Source organism: Homalodisca vitripennis, chromosome 1 (genome assembly GCF_021130785.1).
Source record: "Homalodisca vitripennis isolate AUS2020 chromosome 1, UT_GWSS_2.1, whole genome shotgun sequence".
NCBI lineage: Eukaryota > Metazoa > Arthropoda > Insecta > Hemiptera > Cicadellidae > Homalodisca > Homalodisca vitripennis.
In genome coordinates, this window is record NC_060207.1 from 200,436,976 (window position 1) to 200,454,137 (window position 17,162).

Consider the following 17,162-nt stretch of genomic DNA (forward strand, 5'->3'; position numbering starts at 1 on the left):
ACGAATAAAGGAAAAATCTTCGAAATCTTAATAAAATTTAATCAATTTAAAACATTTTTACTAAAAACATACTGTACTTTAATAAAAAACTTTTCTACTAAATAAACAACATGAACTCACCAAAGTCTCTACAATTTCTAGCATTAAAACAGTGCAACAAAGATGAATTCAGTGAATTGCCGGTTTATTTTCAACAACAGTTGATACCGTCTTCGATACTTTCCTTAAATGATACAGAATTCAAAGAACTTGTAAAGTCTTTTGCAGAAAAAACGTCTAATGGAGTGTTTTACTATCGGCAAAAAACTAAAAAAGTAAGGGATTACATATTTAATATAATTACGAAAGATATTGAAAAGAAAGTAAAAAATAAACAAACAGAGAGTTTTCATCGTTTTTTTATGACATTTTTCCCATATTATACGTCCTTTCAAGATAATCAAGACTTAATTGATGAATTTCTTAGGAATTTTTGTGAGTATCAAGATTTATCAACACAATTCATTAAAGAGCATTATAGAATTTTTCTTATAGAATATAGCCACATTTTGTGTGAAACAAAACGTATTACTGTAGATAATATTCCATGTGATTCCTATGAAGAAAGACACCAACTATGGTTATCAAAACAGTACTATGACGTGGGGAGGGACTGCAAGTTTTAGAGTTAAGACTTGCATTCACCAATATCATTTAACTCTTTCAAGAACTCCATTTAAATAGAAAAAATTCAAAGTCAAAAAGTGCAAAACCATTTCTCGGTCGACCTTTTCTCCTCCCTCTGTCTCTTTCTCTCTCCCTCTCTTTTTATGCCTATGACACGATCACTTCTGCCGTTTATAGGCTAGGATCTATATTCAGGCTAGAGAGAGAGAAGAGCGAGATACGGATAGAGAAATTGTTCCGGAATACGATCTGAATACTTCTGAACTTGGTGTTTCTCCGCTATGGCCACTCGCATTGAAACAGTTCAGAAGTAAACTTCCTAACCGACCAAACCGAATTCGCGGACATATATACTGAGCAAGAAACTACAACATCCAATCGAGAAGTAAAAATTTAACAAATTAATTTAAAATATAATTTGAAAATTACAAGTAACAAAATGTACGCATATTTAAAATAGGTAAAATTATCTTACATTTAAAAAAAGAAAATGTTATAATAGTTAACGGAAACACAATTTTTATTCTTTAAAGCAATCTGCATTACCGACATTTTAGTTCCGAAAGAATGCGCTATGCACGAGGTGTGCCACTACAGACCGACCATCACGATAATCGCTTCGCCCGCGTCATATCCGTTAGTGATATCACGCCGTGAGAGGCGCAATCGTTGGTTTACAAGCACCATTTAGTTAAATAAATTTTTCTATATAAATGGAGCGCGAAAAAATATCATGTCCGTTCTGCAAAAGAGAAATTTTAAGAAAAAACTATGATCGCCATTATAATTCTAAAAGTCACGAAAAAAAACAAGCAAATTTACGATAATGAACTAAATTATTTAAGACAATGGGCAAGAGAAAATAAAATTGCCGATCACGAAAACATGTTTAATATTGAGAAATTACGTGAATTAAAGAGAAATTTCAAAGTTGAAAAGAAAAATCTCGACCTATTTAATGATGAAAAACTTCATTCAATAGCTGAAAAGTTGGCTATCGGTACTAACGATAAAACCAAGTCTGAAATCATTGAAAACATTGATAAAACTCTTAACGAAAAACCTGAAAATATCATAGATGTTGAAGTTTTATCCTCTATGCAAGGTCTTTTCAAGCAATACATTTTAACGAATTTGAGCGATAATTTTATGTCAATTTACAAATATCTTTCAATTATGCGCCCAGAAATTAAAGATTTAATAGAAAAATTTCAAGAAAATGTTAAAAATATGAAGGGCTATCTCTCTTTGGAATGTGAATACGAACGAACTTTAGTGAATGGTGAACCGCAAACATGTCCAATGTATTTTACTATCAAAGCAGACGAAATCTTTGACGTAAACGACTTTATTACTAAGCAATTTAATAAATTAACACATCGAGAACAAATGAATAATCCAAATAAAGGTTCCGGATGGACATTTAAAAGTTGTAAACAACTAGTTTTGAGCCTTAACAAACACGAAATGATGAATGCAGGATCATACATTGATTTACCAAAGAATATCAAAGATAAAAAAGCTTGTATAAATATAAAAAATAGAGATGATTTTTGCTTTATTTACTCAATAAGATGTGCTATTGAAAAACCAGAAAGAGACTGTGAACGTGTAAAGCAATACGAAAAATTTGTGAATGACGAAATATTTTCAGGTTTTGAGTATCCAATGTCTCTGAAAGATATACAAATATTTGAAAAACGAAGCTACAATTCCAAGTATAAGTATCCAACAATGTCTATCAATGTCTACAGTTTTGATGAAAATATTAACATTGTTCCGTTACAAATTTCTGAAAAATATGACGCTGAAACAAACATTGATTTATTGTATGTTAAACAAGATGATAAATCTCATTATGTTTTGATAACCGATTTAAATAAGCTTGTTTCTTCGCAGTTGTCTAAACATAAAGAAAGAAAGTTTTTGTGTAGAAGATGTTTAAGCCATTTCTACAAATCTGGAGATTTAACAGATCACTTAGAAATTTGTAAAAATCATGAAGTTTGTAAGCCAATTATGCCATTTCCAGGTCAAACAACTAAATTTACCAATTACCAAAAGAAGTTTAGCCATCCGTACGTTATTTATATGGATTTTGAGAGCATATTAGAGAAAATTTCGACATGTAAGAACAATCCACAAAGATCGACTACAACCAAGATTCAGAGGCACATTCCTTATGGTTTTACTCTATATTTAGTGTCGAATGTGACCAATCGCATGTACAAACCGATATGTTATCGTGCCAAAAATGAAGAAGATTTGAAAAACGTCCCGACAAAATTGTTTGAAGAACTCAATAAATTATCGAAATACATAGCGAAAAAATATAATTCTAAGAACATGAAACCTATGAAATTGACAGAAGAAGAAGAAATTTCGTATCAAAATTCAAACGTTTGTCATATCTGTGAATGGTCTGCTTATGATGTTGGGTCAATTCAGTATGGTTTTACTCCTGATAGTTGGAAAGATAAGAGTTATAATAAAGTAAGAGATCATTGTCATTTAACCGGCAAGTTTCGAGGCGCAGCTCATGCATGTTGCAATCTGAATTTGAAATTTCCACAAAACATTCCAGTTTTCTGTCACAATATGAGTAACTATGACACACATTTGTACATAAAAGAATTAGCTAAGAAATATGGAAACGTTGATTTGATCGCAAACTCAGAAGAAAAATATATAAATTATTCAGTAAATTCTGGATATGGCTATGAGTTCGACAATTATAAGCCAAGAAAGTTTGTAAAGTTTTCGTTTGTAGATACATTCAGATTTATGGCCTCATCTATTGAAAAATTAGCGAAAAATTTAAAGAAAGAAGACTTAAAACATACAAATCATTTTATACAGGATGGATTGAATGAAATTATAGAAAGACAGCCAAATGACGACGACGAGATTTTTAAAATATTGTCTGGAAAAGGAATATTTCCCTATGAATTTATCGATAATATTGAAAAACTTGATTACAAAGAAGAGCTGAAAATTCAAGATTTCTATTCACTTTTGACAGACGAGAGCATATCTGAGAAAGATTATCAACACTACTTAAATGTATGGAACAAATTAAAAGAGAAAAATCTAGGGAATTACTCTGATTTGTACAACATTCAAGATGTTTTATTGCTTGCTGATATATTCGAAAATTTCAGAAATATTTGCTTAAATTGCTATAAACTTGATCCGGCACATTATCTAACAGCTCCAAGTCTCGCATGGGATGCTATGTTAAAATTAACGAAAATTGAGCTTCAGCTAATTAACGATTATAATATGTATTTGATGATTGAAAAAGGCATTCGCGGGGGCATTTCTCAGTGTATTAAGCGATATGTTAAAGCAAATAACAAATATTTGAAAGATTTCGATAAGACAAAGCCCGAAAACTATTTGTTATACGTTGATGCTAATAACCTTTATGGGTATGGCCTAATGCAAAAACTGCCGTTTAGTGATATCAAGTGGATGGATCCAAAAACTTACACAACTGCAGAATGGAAAGAAACAATTTTGGAACTCACTGGCGACGAAGATTATGGCTATATTCTCGAAGTTGATCTTGGATATCCAACGAATTTACACGAACATCACAAGGATTTACCTCTTGCTCCAGAACATTTTAAAAACAAACTTTGCACAACTCTACTGGATAAAACTGAATACGTTGTTCATTCGAGAAATTTGAAGTTCTATTTGGAACAAGGTATGATTTTGAAACATGTGAATAGAGTTATTGCATTCGATCAGAAGCCTTTTATGAAAGAGTACATTGATTTTAATACTAATATGAGGACCAAAGCTACAAGTGACTTTGAGAAGGATTTTTATAAGCTGATGAACAACTCAGTTTTTGGAAAAAGTATGGAAAATGTGCGAAATAGATGCGATATTAGACTAGGAAATGAAGAATTTTCAATGAAACAGGCCAAGAAAACGAACTTCAAAAGCTTCACTATCTTTGACGACAACTGTATAGCGAGTCACATGTACAAACAGAAAGTAAAATTTAACAAGCCGATTTACATAGGGTTTTCAGTACTTGATTTGTCAAAGTTGTTAATGTATAAATTTTATTATGAAAAATTAAAGAGTTTTGATCCAGATTTGAATCTGTGTTACATGGATACAGACAGTTATTTTCTAGAATTGAAACGTGATCCTTACAAAATTATTAAAGAAAATATAGATGACTTTGATACAAGCGATTTTCCAAAAGATCACGACTGTTTCGCTACTAAAAACAAGAAAGTTATTGGAAAATTTAAAGACGAGCTAAATGGCGAAATCTTAGAAGAATTTTGTGGATTGAGATCGAAAATGTACTCGTACAAATATCTAGACAAAAATCCAGTAAGATGCAAAGGGATTAAGAGAAGCGTTGTAAATAAAACAATAAATATCGAAAACTTGAAGAAATGTTTGTTCGAAGATAAAGAAGAATTTAGGGAGATGACAGTAATCAAAAGCTACAAACATGAGTTGTACACCGTCACTATAAACAAGTTAGCACTGAACGCTAAAGATGATAAGAGAATTGTCCTAGAAAATAAGATCGATACAGTACCGTATGGATATAAAACAGATATTTTAGATGAATTAAATAAACTTGGAAACTTTGATATATAAATGGAAGATGATTTAATACATTGTCACAAGTGTAAGAAAAAAACGAAAAATATCGATGCTAAGATTGTTCAAACTCAAAACGGATTGTATAGAATTGCAGCAAAATGTTCAAAATGTAAGACAAATAATAGTAAATTTATAAAGAATCCTTATGAAAAACAAGTAAAGAAAGAATCTAAGAATAAGGAAGAAATCGAGATTGAAGCTAGAGAAATTCATGCACCAGTACGAAAAAAGTTTAAAAAGAGGAAAATTATAACATTAGGAATTGACGATTTATGGGCAGCAGATTTAGTTATAATGTCTAACTATTCAGATCAAAATGATGGATTCAAGTATATGTTAAATGTTATTGATACTTTCTCAAAATATGCTTGGTCAAGAGCTATCAAAAGAAAAAACGGTAAAGATGTTTCAAAAGCCTTCGAAGATATAGTAAAAGACGCGATAAAGATCAATCACAAACCACCAAATCTACTTCATACAGATAAGGGTTTAGAGTTTAAAAATAAAGAATTTAACGAAGTTTTGAGAAAATACAACATTAAGATTTATCATACTGAAAACGAAGAGAAATCAAGTATTGTAGAGAGATATAACAGAACTCAAAATGAAAGAATGAAGGTTCTTTTTGAGATTAATAAAAACTTTAAATGGATCGATATTCTTCAAGAAATCGTAAAGAAATATAACGATACTGTTCATAGCACAATCAAAATGAAGCCTAAAGACGTAGATAAAGATACAGAAAAAGAGTTATTAGAGTCGGTTTTTAAGTATGTTCCACCAGAAATTCACACGAAAACTAAATTTAAAGTCAATGATCATGTAAGAATTGTTAGTAAAAAACAAACATTTTCGAACAAATATAAGAACAATTGGTCAAGAGAAATCTTTGTAATTTATCAAATTAATAACACAGATCCTGTAACTTATAGTATAAAAGATTTAAATAATGAAGAAATAACCGGAAATTTCTATGAATATGAATTGAGAAAGTCAAAGCTGTAATTTTTTCTATATAAATGGAGTCTCAAAAGAAATGTACACAGTGTCAAGAATTTAAAGATTTTGAAGCTTTCTATAAAAATAAGAATAAAAAAGAAGGATTAGGGTCTATGTGTAAGGATTGCCGTAGTAAATATGAGAGAGAATTATACGAAAAAATAGAAAAATTAACGTTAGAAGAGAAAAAATGTTGCGTTTGTAAAGAAATTAAGAATATTTCAGAATTTCACAACTGGAATTATAGTAAAGATAAAAAACAAGCTTTTTGTAAGGATTGTGCTATAAGAATTTTCTGAGAAAGTCAAAATAAACCGACTCATTGCGAATGTGGAAGAGTTCTTCAATGGTTACCTAGTTATGCTAAACATTTACAAACAAAATATCATAAGTCAAGAGTTTTTAATAAAATTTAGTAACATTTTCATCGTGTAATAATTTTTTCTATATAAATGGAGTCTCAAAAGAAATGTACAAAGTGTCAAGAATTTTATAAGGAAAAGAATAGAAAAGACTGTTATTGTAAGGAATTATATGATAAAATGAACAAATTAACTTTAGAAGAGAAAAAGTGTTACTTTTGTAAAGAAATTAAAAATATTTCTGAATTTAATAACTGGCAGTATAGTAAAGATAGAAAAGATGCTTTTTGCAAAGATTGTGCTAAAAAAATTTTCAGCGAAAGTTATAAAAACGAAATGCCTTGTGAATATGAAAAAAAAATTCTACAATGCTTACCTAGTTATGCTAAACATTTACAAACAAAATATAATAAATCGAGAGTTTTTAGTAAAATTTAGAATCATTTTCATCGTGTAATTTAGATATTCTATAAATCAGTCGAGATTCTGCCATATTTGTAGTAAAATGATTTCCGTTGTATAAAATATTCAAAGATTCTTTCATTTGGTTGTAGAGATTTATACTATTTGGATCTCCATGTCTTAATAAAATTTCCATTTCTGGGTAATCAATTTCAAGTTCTTTCAATCTTTTCGGTATTTCTCTCTTTTGAGCTCTGATAACGTAATAAGGATATTCCCACATGTGATTCTTCTTAATTAATACAAAAACATGGTGTTTTTTCTTATCAAAATCTTTACAAACAAGGTCTGGTTTCATTAAGTCAATTTTTACACTTTGTTTTGCGATTATTTCCGTTTTTATTTCATCTTTAATTTGCAAGTGTTTAACTTCGTCCTCTAAATATTTAATCTTGTTTTCAAGTTTGTACTCACCAAATTTACGAATACTTGGCAAAACTTCTTTTGTAACCCACTTTTTAAACAATTTCGATTCTGGCTTATTAGATCTCAAAATTAAAGAATATAAACCAGATTCATTAACGAAAATAGTATGTTTTTGAATATTTTCTCGGGGTCTATGGGATAGACTCCTGTAATTTATACATTCAAAAGTTGTTTTATCGTCATTATCGACATTATTTATGATAGCTTGCCTCGTGTTTTCATATTCTAAAATTTCTGCAACATCTTTTGCTTTGAACCAAATTTCGTTATTTTCGTCAACAATCGTAAAAATTTCTGTATTATTGAATTTGAGTTGATTATTTATTAGATCTACAACTGTCTCCATTTAGATAGAAAAGAAATTTAACTAGTAATTTTTATTTTGAGTGTAAAGTCCAGATTCATTGATAAAAACAGTGTTTTTTTGAAAGTTTGAAGGTAAGAACGATTCGTTCCCCCCTTGATTCATCATTCTTTCGACAATCTTAAATATATTGTTGTTTTACTCTCATTATTTAATAAATTTCCCTCAGAGTCTTGTATAGTTAGAACGATTTTTTGAATTCTTTTAATATTTTTTCTAATTGGAATATAATCGATTTCATTCGGTTTTTCACTGATTTTTTATCCATAAGCAACATTTGGGAAAAATGTGTACAAAATTTCAGATTCTTTGTGTAAATGTTCGGTATGATTTTCAAAACTAGGTTCAACGAGATTACAATGTACTTCAATTACATCAAACGGTCTAAATTTTGGCGTTTTATTTCCTAAATATACCTGATTTGGCTCAATAGTTTCTTGAACAAACCCTAATAAATCTACAATAATTGCTGAAAACATTATTCTTACTGGTGATTTTATTTGAATTTTATTAGAGAGATACTTTTTTTGCATTTCAAACTTGTTTTCGTCAAAGTTTAAAGATTTATCTGATTGTTTGAATGTTTTCAGATAATTTTTAATGGAATTTTTTATTTGATCGAAAGTATAATATCCTTTGTTTAAACCATAATATTTTGTTACGTTCTTCTCACTAAATCCTATACAATAAGGAGAACTTTCACTAATATTTATTACAAAATTGTCAGAATAAAAACCGCTTAAACCGATAAAATAATTTGATTCTTCCTCTAAGTGTATAGGATGTTCCAAGTTTAAAAATAATTGAGAGCTTTCTGAAGTCAACTTGAACAGCTTCATTTTCGCTATTTAAATGGAGAAATTTTTAAAGCAAAAAGATCAGATAAAACTTCAAACGTTTGAAGAAAGTAAGAAAGATCAACCAATCAGATTGTTAATTGTTGGTTCAAGTGGATGTGGAAAAAACAACTTTATTATTGAATTTTATCTACAATAGGTTGATTCCTTATTCCAATTTGTATGTTTTTAGTAAATCTTTAGAACAAGACGCCTATAAAAAATTACAAGAAAGATTTGAAAATATTGAGAAAAACGTAAACAAAAAAATATTACATTTTTATAATGCTTCCGAGGACATAGTTCACTTAAGCGAATGTAAACCAAATTCTTTAATCGTTTTCGATGATTGTATTTTAGAAAATCAAGACGTTATTAAAGAATATTTCGTAATGTCTCGTCACAAAAACATATCTTGTATCTATCTTTCTCAATGCTTTTCAAAGGTTGATAAACAAGTTATAAGAAATAATTTGAATATGTTGTGTGTTTTTAAACAAGATGATCATTATTCCAGAAAGATTTATAACAATTATGTGGGATCTGATATGAGTTTTAACCACTTTATTGAGTTGTGTGATAAAATTTGGAAAGAAGACTACGGTTTTTTAACTATTAATCTAACTTTGAAGCCTAAAAATGGAAAATATTTGAATACATTTTCTAACATAAATGCTGCTCAGTGGTCTGACAAATCTACTTGATAAAATATTTGTTACAACTATTTTTATATTATCTTTAATTTTTATTTACATTATGAAAATAACAGAAAAACGGTAAATCTGTTCACGTTCCACGTTCACGTTCATGTTTCACGTTCGTGTTTACGTTTAACGTTCATATTTTACGTTCGTGTTTACGTTTCACGTTCGTGTTTCACGTTCATGTTTTACGTTTCGTGTTCACGTTTTTACGTTCCACGTTCACGTTATACGTTCCACGTTCACGTTTCAAAATTTTTCTAATTAAATGGTGAACGTAACTTCTGAAGAAGCGAAAAAACTTGATCAAATCGAAAAGAAATTAATCAAAGAATTTAAAGAACAGATTCGAATTGATGAAAAAGAACAAGAATTTATTCAAAAAATCAATCAACCTGTAACTTCTGCAATAAAAAACGTTGAGGGCAAAATTGAAAATGTTTTAAGTGATAATCAAAATTTGATGAATTTGGTTCCAGTTGTACGACAATTTGCCGATATTTCGATACCAGAATCTGAGTTTGAATTGCCAAAATTACCATCGTCAACACCATTTAGACCTAGAATCATTGAAGAATCTACAATAGTTGAACCAATAAGTCCTGGAACGACGGATATAATAATTGGTGAAATTGGTAGAAAATTCCTTCCTAGAGCGAAGGATGATAAATTTGGTTTGTATTGGGATAGAAAAAAGAAAAGTTTTATGATTGGAAATTTGCCCGTAAATTTTGAACATAATGACATAGTTATTAATGAAAAAATGTACGAAGGTACTCAGGGTTTATGGAGATTATTAACAGGCACTGATGTTCCAAAAGACGGTTTATATTCTGAAGAAGACTTGAAAAAGTATACTGAAATTTTATGGAAATCTGACTCAATTTACAAAAATAATGATCCATCAACTAAGAAACCAAAGTCAAGTAAAGGTAAAAAATATCTCAATTTGATTAAACCAATTTGGGAAAAACGAATCGAAGGATCTGGTATAAGAAAATACAGTGATAATAAGATTGAGTACAGATATATCGACGATTTGACAAAACTCGATGGAATTATAAATTATATTTATGCTCAAGAAAAGGCTGGAAACAACAATTTTTTGAACGAAAAGAAAGCGATTAAAGATTTTATTTCGAACAAACTTGATGAAATGATTGAAAAACCTGATTGAATTAAATATTTAAAACGAGTTTTGCCGGCAATAAGTTCATCTATGATTGAAGGTAGCGGACTTTTGAATGATTTTATCAACAATTTACCTTTTGAATTACACGTACCAACTTATCAGTATCTGGGGCCCGGCACAAAACTCGAAAAAAGACTAAAAAGAGGAGATACTGGTATAAATAAATTAGATCAAGCTGCTATGGAACACGATATTTTTTATGCAAAACATAGAGACACAAATTCCAGACATATCGCAGATAAAGTTTTGCAAGATAAGGCAATGGATAGATTTTTATCAAAAGATGCTAGTTTAGGTGAAAGATTTGTTGCGCTTCCAACAGCTGGAGCAATGTTTTTGAAGAGAAAACTAGGAATGGGAATCGAAGAGAACTTGAAATTTTAACTATATAAATGGAGGTGAACGTAAATTTCAGCAAAAATCAGAAAGAAAAAATAAAATCCGCTTTTAAGAAGAAAAATACCCGTTAGTATTCAATTTAAAATAGATCAACTAAAAAATGGCGAAGATAAGATATTTTTAACAAATAGACAATACAATAAACTCGAAAAACATAAGAAAAACAATAAAGGAACCAGAATAGAATTTTCTTATAATCAGTTGAAAGAACTCAAAAATGGTGGACTTTTGAAAGATTTATTAGATTTTGGAGAAAATATTCCAGTTGTTAAAAATGTTGTTCCTTATGTTCGTAAAGCTGCTCCAATCGTTAAAAAAGATGTGATTCCTATTGTTCGAAACATTTTAAATTGGTTAGATAAAGAGTTGGAAGATGTTACAGGATCTGGATTAGATGAGAAAACTTTGAATTACGTGAAATCAAACATTGAAAAAAAAATTTAAACCTTTAACATTCGGGGAATTGGAAGAAATCTACAAAAATATTAAACATTTTAGAGGAATCTTCATGAGAGATACATTACCTGAAAAAGTTAAGAAATTTGAATGTGGAATTGTGAATTTAGACTCGATTATGGGAAGTGGAACACATTGGATTTGTTATTATAAAAATGATAAGAATGCATGTTATTTTGATTCGTATGGAAGAATTGAGGACAAACCACCGAGAGAATTGATCCAATATTTAAAAAAATCAAGCGTCTACTACAATGATTCTCAGATTCAAGACTATAAAGATCCCCCAATTTGTGGTCATTTATGTGTTTTTGTTTTGAATGAACTGAGTAATGGTAAAGATTTTAAAGAAGTTGTTAACAAATTATTGCTTAATAAATATGGATTCACAAAATATTTTTGACGTATTTGGTACACAAATTATTCAAAATGTAGATAATAGTTTGAATTTTGATAGTTTGAGAAATGAGTTTGATAACAAGTTAGAAAATGTATTACAAAACCTTCCAGATTCAGATATGTTTGCTGTCGAGATTGAAGATTTTAAAGCAGAATATGATAACAAACTTGCAAATTTCATGAGTTCAAATGAAGTTGCTGATAAAATAAAAACATTGGAAAAAGAAGTTGATGATGGTGTAAAAAAATTATTTACCAATTTAATGTCTCATATCGAAAAAGCTGATAAAATTACTGAAGCGATCAAAGTTGAAAAGAATTATGTTAGTTTGGCTAATAAAAAAAGAATTGTCGGTGTTCGACCTGGTATTGACAAATATGATGTTGTTGTTAAAGAACAAATTTTAAAACCTCTAAAATTATCAGAAAACATCGATATTGTTGATTTACATGATCCGAATGTTAAAAATGCCTTAGATTTTAAAGGAAAAAGAATTAGCAGTGTTAGTAAAGGAATTAATCCATTTGATGTTGTTGTAATGATTCAATTAGAAGATCCTATTAAAATGTTTAATGAACTAAAACAAAATTATGAGAATCATAAACAGCATGTTAAAGATTTTACAACAGAAGTCTATGAAAAACTTGATGAAAGAAGTAAAAGATCAGTAGACGATGTTGGTGAATTACTTGATAAAGTAAATAAACTAGAAGAAAACTTTAATACATATAAAAATAATGTTAATGAATTAGTTAGTGAAGTAGTTACAAAAATTCTGGAAAATTTTGATACACATTTCAATGAGAAAGTAAACTTTTTTGAAAATTTTGGTACACGTTTCAATGAGAAAGTAACACATAATAATGAATTACTTAAAAGAATAGATGATCAATACTCTTTATATCTCGATAAAGTAAATAAACTAGAAGAAAACTTTAATAAATTTAAAGAAGATGTTAATAAATCTTTTGAAAACATTGATAACAGATTTAATAGATTAGGCGGTTATGATGATTCATTTTAAATTTTCCCTAAATAAATGGCGCTCATATATTGTGTGAGATGTAAAGAAAAAAACTGCAACAAATGATATAAAATACTATGCAAACATCAATGGAGTTAAGAGAATTTCTGGAAAATGTGCTAAATGTAACTCAAGAAAGAGCCAATTTATAAAAACTTGATTTTGAAATTTTTTCTTAATAAATAGAGATGGCGGGAAATTACAGTGCTTTCGATCTTTTTATCATGCAACACGAAAGAGATTTGAAAAAAGAACATTGGGATGACATTTCTCAAAAATATGAATTATCCGAAGATATGATGAGATTATACGTAAACAAATTGAATTGGTATAACATTGCAAAATATCAAACTCTGTCCCCAGAGTTCATTCAAGAAAATATACATTATCAATTAAAAGATCATATGTCTGTTCTTTGTCTCTATCAACACTTGAGTATAAAGTTTTTGGATGAAAATAAAGATACAGTTGATTGGAACAATATTATAGATAGCGGTTACTATCCTGTGCAAATTTTATTGAAATATGTGACCGAGATCGCAAAATTTAAGGAAGAGAATCCTGAATATGACGAAGTAGATCATTAAAAATGACTCTAATCTTTTTAATTATTTTACTAAAATTTATATCTTTTCTTATAAAAACGTACATTAGATCGATGAAAAAATGATATCTTTCTTATACATGATGTTTAAAATTTCTAAATTTTCTCTTATTAAATGGCGGACTACAGAAAATATGCTAGTGATATTGAAAGGGCGGAGTTTAAAAATTTCTATCCAATTAGTAAACAACATTTGAATGAACCGAATAAAAGAACTGAGTTTAATATTGATTTTGGAGATAACTTTTGCTCGTCTAACTTCCAGTTTTATATTTCTGGAACTTTAACAAAACAAGATGGTCAAGCATATCTTGGAACTGATAATGTTAGATTATTCGATAATTTTATACCGTTTTTATTTTCTAAGATTGAAGTAAGAAAACACAATAAATTTATAGAAGAAGTCGAAAACTGTGGCCAATTAAGCACTATTAAAGGAACTATTTCGTATTCAAAAAGTGATGTTATTTCTCAAACTTCTAATGGCTTTGAATCAGATTTTAAATTTGGTGTTTTTGAAGCAGCTGGAAATTTATCTCATTTTGGATTAGGATTTTTTGAAAATGTTACTATTCCGATCTATAAAGGAGGATTTTATCTAAGTTTTATAAGAGCAGAAGACGATGATGTGATTCTGAAGACTGCAACTGGAAATGTTATGCCTGTTGATGGAAAAATAACAATTACAGATTTTTTTATTAGAGTTCCAATGATTGATTATAAAACCACGAGTAAAATTAGGTTGATTGATGAAATTACAAAAAGTCAAAACATTATGTTTAATTTTCTAGATTGGCAATGTATTGAACAAAAAGGTATTTCCGGAACAACTTATTCGTTCGATATTACAAATATTTATAGAAATATCTTCAATCCCAAGTTCGTTATCATAGGTTTTCAAACAGATAGACAGAATAATCAAGAAAAAAATCCTTCAAAGTTTGATAGTTTGGATGTAAAAAATATCAGAGTAAAATTGAACGGTTCTTATTATCCAGATGAATTACAAAATTTAAACATTTCCGGAGGTCTTTTCAGAATCATGTATCAGATGTATCAAGATTTTAAGAAAGTTTACTGTAATAATAAGGAAATGTATTACAATCCTAAAGAATTTTTAGCGAATAGACCTATTTATGTCATTGATACAACAAAGAGTATGACAAATATTTCTGGTTCAAAGAACGATATAATTATCAATATGGATTTTCAAAAAGCTGTTACAAACGCGATTTGTTATGTGGTTGTGGTTTCTGAGAAATTTTTAGCCTATGATGTGATTAAGAACGATATTAGAGAAATTCAGTAGTTAATGATGTTCATATTATTCTCTTTCATTCCTTCTAAAACTTCAAAAATATACTCTTTCGCTGATGAAATATCTCGATTTCTTCCGGAATAATCTTTGTAATCATAGACAAAATATCCTAAATAGTTGTACAATAGAATGAAATTATTTATATTTATCTCTGTTGTAGAAATGTAAACATAAACATTTGTGCTGAAAAATTTATACCTCGGCAGACTTAGTTCCATAATCTCCATTTATAAAAAAAAATCTTTTTGTTTAAATGGAAGAGTATAATGCCAACTGTTACAAGTGTTATAATAGAGGAGAAATTATTGATAAAAGATATTTAGTTTGTAGAGATTGTAATTTAATTTTGTATGAAAGACCTAAACCTAAGAAATTTCGAAATAAACTAACACATTTGAATAATCTGCTTACAAAATTGCAATATGGAGGTAAAAAACAAACACAATTTGTTACAGAATTTAGAAAACAGAATAAAAATTTTTACTTATCTCTTGGAACCGTTGAAAAAATTATTTTCCTTTTCAAAGAATACATTAGGTTTGTAGGTATCGATACACACGTTTATTATGAAAAGATATTACCTGTATTTTTTTACTATCTAGATGTAGAATTTGTTTATGATTTTGAACCAGAAATCCTCGATGATTTTATAGTACATTTGGAGAAATTAAACGAAGAACCTCGTGAAAAGAATGCGGTTTTACTCACATTCTCCCCGACTTCTCGAGTGAAGGTTAGCGAATTTCATTTTTTCCGTCTTTGAATTTTTTCTATTTAAATGGAGTTCTTGAAAGAGTTAAATGATATTGGTGAATGCAAGTTTAAAGAGTATAAGAAGTTGAATGAATTAGAAGAAAAAAAGAAGTACAAAATCATGAATTTGGAGAAAATGAAAGATAAATTCGGGTTTACAATAATTGCCGAGTTGGAAGATTGTAAAGTACACTTACCGAACAGATTTTTGACTGTTTTGGATGAGAAAAAGGTTAAAGAATTAAACAAAAATGAAAAATTACACTTGGTTGTTACTGGAAAGAAGACTATTAAAGATAAAGAAATTATAACAATTAACTTTGTAGAATAAAGTCTTAACTCTAAAACTTGCAGTCCCTCCCCACGTCATAGTACTGTTTTGATAACCATAGTTGGTGTCTTTCTTCATAGGAATCACATGGAATATTATCTACAGTAATACGTTTTGTTTCACACAAAATGTGGCTATATTCTATAAGAAAAATTCTATAATGCTCTTTAATGAATTGTGTTGATAAATCTTGATACTCACAAAAATTCCTAAGAAATTCATCAATTAAGTCTTGATTATCTTGAAAGGACGTATAATATGGGAAAAATGTCATAAAAAAACGATGAAAACTCTCTGTTTGTTTATTTTTTACTTTCTTTTCAATATCTTTCGTAATTATATTAAATATGTAATCCCTTACTTTTTTAGTTTTTTGCCGATAGTAAAACACTCCATTAGACGTTTTTTCTGCAAAAGACTTTACAAGTTCTTTGAATTCTGTATCATTTAAGGAAAGTATCGAAGACGGTATCAACTGTTGTTGAAAATAAACCGGCAATTCACTGAATTCATCTTTGTTGCACTGTTTTAATGCTAGAAATTGTAGAGACTTTGGTGAGTTCATGTTGTTTATTTAGTAGAAAAGTTTTTTATTAAAGTACAGTATGTTTTTAGTAAAAATGTTTTAAATTGATTAAATTTTATTAAGATTTCGAAGATTTTTCCTTTATTCGTAGCAGATTTGACAACATTTTACAAAGCACAGCTTAAGAAAGTAGAAGCAAACAGCTGTAGATTTGGTTAATTTTTCATTCCACAGAGTAGATAGTAATTTACCGATCGCTTTTGGAGACGAACGACTGTAGATTCGGTTAATTTTTCATTGAGATTTGCTGTGTTATTTCTCAGCTTCCTTTATGGTACATTGAACAGTATTTTACATTGCTTTTCGGTTGGCTCCGAAAGTGCGCCAGGAACCCCATATTATTATCTACTTATATATATATATATATATATATATATATATATATATATATATATAATATATATATATATATTTCACTCACAGTTACATCAGAGACATTAGTGTCTTTATAGGGTAAGCCATAAGTGCTGAAATCTTCCAGATATAAGGAGGACTTACAGTCCCGATTACCTATAAGAGATCAGCTAGGGTTTCCAGAGGGTAATATATGGGTGTTTTTTATATTTAACCAAAATTTTCCAACTGCACGATGTCTGGCATAGTTTCTTGTAAAATAATTTTAGCCCTAAGGCTCTACCCTCT